Genomic DNA, 4,154 nt, shown 5'->3' on the forward strand with positions numbered 1-4,154 from the left:
CTCAACTGCAGCTTGGCATTTTTTCACAAGTGTTATCTGGTCCTGAGGTGAAGCTACTCTATGTTGAAGATGGCTACAGACAGGCAGGTTTGCAAGTAGTCAGTGGGGGGTTACAGCCCAGAGATGGAGTGAGGGCTCAGGTGCCAGCTTAGGAATTGCTAGGGGTGTTTTGAAGGTAGTATGGGTGGAAAGCAGTGTCCAGGAGCCCCCTAAATGCCTGTGAAGGCATCCACTGACTTTTCAGATGTGCCACTTAAGTTTTCCTCTCATTTACCCAGATATTCCGTGTGATTACAGTTGCAGTCTTTGGCTGCAGGCAGTGACCCTGGGTGGTTCGCTAAAAGAGAAGGGAGACTCTTTCAGCTCTCCCTATCTATCTGGGTGACTTTGGTTAGGGTTTCTTTACCATGTCAGAAGGACAGGGTGTAAAGCAGAGTTGAACAGAAAAGAAGCCAGAGGAGCAGAGCAAGAAGGTGGGTCATCACCTGACATCAGCACAAAGATGTGACTTTTAGCTCCACATTTATTTGATATGTTAAGGATTTTGTTGGTTTGGTTTGGTTTTTCTTTGTTTTCAGATGCAGAGCGCTGGTCCCAGGAGGCTCTAGGCACCGGAGGGGAGGTGATCCGAGTGAGTACTGGTGAGCAAGGTGAGCACTGACTCCAGGACAGGACTAGATGGTCTTTTACAGGTGTTGTGGTGAATCTGTGCACGTGCTTTGTTTCTTGTGTTTTCCAGGGGTTCTGCCACCTTCTAACAGACAGTCCAATGCTTCAGGGACCCTGTCGGTAAGAGGTCCGGGAGAGGTAGGTAGGAGCTACCACAGGAAAGCCATCCTTTCAGGCAATACCTCAGTATATACATTTGCCTTTGGCTTTTTTACTTTGCAGAGAATGTGTGCAGCCTCAGAGGGCCGGAGCCACCTGCCAATTAGGTTTGATGGTCTTCAACTGTCCTTGTGAGTAATCCCCTAGTACTACGAGGCTCATCAATTAAGGCTCGACCTTTTCCAGCTGCGGGTGCCATCCGGCCTGCCTTTGGCAAAGAAGGAGCATTCAGGTTGAGTCAGGGAGGTAACGAGGAGGTCCTGGGGTCTCCCTTACTTTCAGAAACACCACGTAACTTTTTTTTCTCACTCACCCAGGTACAGCAGACGGTGACGGCAGCAGCCTCCAACTCGGGTTGGAGCCAGTGGCCCCAGAACCTCTCAGCTCAGGGGAGGGTGAGTAGCCAATTGCGGGGTTATCATCCACGTGCTTCTGGACTCTTGCCTCAGTTTCGGTTTTCTTTCTCGTAGCCGAGCGAGTCAGGGATCGCACGACCCTGTGAGCCAGCCAGGCATCCTTACTTTGCATCGAAGATGGATTCACACCCCCGACTATGGGAAAGATAAGTGGAGGACAACCACCTGGAGAGGGGATGAGAGCTGGGTCCAGTTTTATGGTTAGGAGGGAGGGATTTTCAAATGAGCAGAGGGGAAAGGGTCTGCCCTAACAGGCCCTTGGCACACATAGGAGGAGCAGTTTACTTTTCATCACTGGAGTAGGATGTGCATGGCAGAGCCGTTCAGGTCTGTGTCATGTCCTTTGTCCAGTCTGTGTTTCGTGTCTTACAATTCATAATCACCATGTCTTTGCTTTCTGCCCTCGAAGTTCTTATCTGAGATGTCAAGGCATCATTCCTAGGGTCTTGAACCTTTGCACTGCCCAGCCCAGTGCCCATACCATCCGTTCTTTGGCTCGCTAGCTTGGATGTGCATCAGAATTGCATCTGAGAAGTGTCAGGTCAGGTGTCTTTTACAGCCTCCTTACAGTTTGTATCGGTGACCATGCCGTGCAGTCATCCCTTGTAACCGCCCAGGACTTGTGAGAATCCAAGAAGATTCTGAACATAGCATTGTCTCCCATCCATCTTAGCAATTTGGTAGGCAGTTCTTGTCCCAGGCCATTCTGTTAGAGTGTCTTTTCAGGCTCCTCAGAGCCTCCTCCGTTCAGTCTTACCGTATCCTCCGTCTTCTCGTGCGGCAGCACATCCATTTTGGCGTCGTTCCTTTCTCAGAGTTCTCTCTCCTGGTTGCACCACAGCACTTGTCTGGAAATGTGTCCTTGGAGTTTGTGTTGGGCCTGGAACTGCTCTGCCCTGCTGTGTAGAGTTGGGGGTAGGTGGAGTAGAAAGGAGACTTTCCAGTTACCCTGTGATAGGCTCAGCCACTCAGGGCAGCAGTTCTCCAGTCCTCCCGGAGGCAGCCCCTGCCTGCAGTGTGTGTGCAGTCACGAGAGCGGGCTTGTCCAGAGCCAATGGGAGCGGTACAGCAGGACCTTAAAGTTAGGTCAGTGTTTGTTTGTGCAGGTTGTCTTTGGACCCCAGAGGGCTTGTCTAAGGAGAAATGAGAATTGCACAGCAGTTAAGGTCTCTCCATCTATATGGCTGACTTTGGTAACTCATTTCTTTGCAGCGTCAGAGGGACTGGATGTAAAGCAGAGAAGAACAGAAGAGACTGGAGGAGCAAAGTCAGAAGGTGGGTTGTCATGTGAGGTCAGAGCCAAGACATGACTTTTGGCCCTAGGTTTATTGTTCATTTGGATGGTTTGGTGGTTTAGTTTTGGTTTTTTGTTTTTTTTTAGGATGCAGAGCCCTCAGCCCAGCAGACGATAGGCACCAGAGGGAAGGTGAGCCCGGTGAGGAAGGTGAGCAGTGACTGCAGGACAAAACTAGCTGCTCTTTTGCAGGCGGTGTATTTGTGGTGAATCTGTGTACATACTTGTTTTTTTGTTTTACAGGCAGTGCACAGACTTCTAACGTGCAGTCCAACGTGACAGGGACCCTGCCTGTAAGAGGTCATGGTCAAGGGGTGTCAGACAGAAACTGCCATGGGAGCAGCAAACTCTTGGGCAGTATCTAAGTACTCACAGTTGCCTCTGGGTTTTTTTGCAGGAGATGTAGGCAGCCTCAGATGGCCGAACACAATTCACAGTGAGGTGACAGACACAGTTTACTCCTCTGGAGCTGTCCTTGTAGGTAATCTCCGAGTATTGAAAGGATCAGCAATGAAGCACTGAGCTTTTTGGATTGCAGGTGCCATCCAGCTAACCTTTGGGAGCAGATGAGCATTGGAGGTGAGTCGGGGAGGCAGCAGGAGGAGCAGGAATCCACTACAGCTTTACAGATGCCCTCTAATTTTGTCTCTCTCTCGCTCATGTATCCCAGGAGATGACAGCACATTGCCAAGTCTCGTCAGAGTCAGCGCCCCGAGGACCTGCCTCGTTGAGAGTGAGTAGAGGGATCATGGGGGCTGGGGCCACATGCCACACTACTCAGATATGGTGTCTGGTTTTCTTTCTTGCAGTTCACTCCGAGTAGTCTGACGATGGCAGGAACCTCTGAGCCAGCCCAGGTGCCCCTCCTCTGCATCCAAGATGGATTGGCATCCCCTGCACTTGGAAAGATAAGTGCAGGGCAAAGACCCAGAGAGGGGTTGGGAGTGGGTGCAAGTCTGTGCCTCGCCTGGAGGGATTTTTGAAAGGAGTCCGGTGCAGGGGGTATCCTGGAACAGGTTATTTGGACGCATCAAAGGAAAGGCTTACTTTTTATCATGGGATTCCCGTGTGCCGGGCAGAGCAGTTCTGGTGTGTGTCACGTCCTTTCTCTCATGCGTGTTTTGTGTCACATGGTGTGTGTGGTCACAGGTGTGGGGTGTCTCACTTGGGGTCAGCCTGGAACTGCTCTGCCCTGCTCCGTGGATCAGTGGGTAGATAGAATATTGCTCAGTCTCCCATCAACATGTCAGTTCCCTTAGACAGTGGAGCCGATGGCTGTCCAGTCTGTGAGCAGGATGGTCTTGCGATACCCTGCTTGGGTGTATAGGGTCCCGGCTAGGAAGAGTAGGAACCAGTGTCTAGGGTTTAGAGGTTTTTGACTTTCGTTGTGAGCAATCCCTAAATGTTTGAGAGCTGTGTGTTTGAGCATTTGCCCATGTCATTTGCAGGGGCGGTCTTGGGAGCAGCTGAAGAGAGAGAAGCCTTGTAGGTGAGTTGGGGAGGCAGCAGGAGGAGCGGGGATCCACTGCAGCTTTAGAGATGCCTTCTAATTTTGTGTCTCACTCACTCAGGTATCCCGGAACGTGACATGCACAGTGTCTGACTCCGGTCAGGGC

The 4,154-nt window shown here is 51.1% G+C and overlaps 1 long non-coding RNA gene across 1 annotated transcript; it reads left to right on the forward strand.

The window, feature by feature from the left end:
* The first annotated feature begins 2,587 nt into the window (after positions 1 to 2,587).
* LOC120323670 lies at positions 2,588 to 2,985 on the forward strand. Its single transcript, XR_005564345.1, has 3 exons — positions 2,588 to 2,688; positions 2,782 to 2,838; positions 2,936 to 2,985. It is a non-coding gene; the product is annotated as an uncharacterized LOC120323670 (long non-coding RNA).
* The last annotated feature ends 1,169 nt before the right edge of the window (positions 2,986 to 4,154 follow it).

The sequence above is a fragment of the Pipra filicauda genome, unplaced genomic scaffold (assembly GCF_003945595.2).
Source record: "Pipra filicauda isolate LSUMZ 115617 unplaced genomic scaffold, ASM394559v2 scaffold1131_size27228_pilon, whole genome shotgun sequence".
In the NCBI taxonomy this organism is placed as follows: domain Eukaryota; kingdom Metazoa; phylum Chordata; class Aves; order Passeriformes; family Pipridae; genus Pipra; species Pipra filicauda.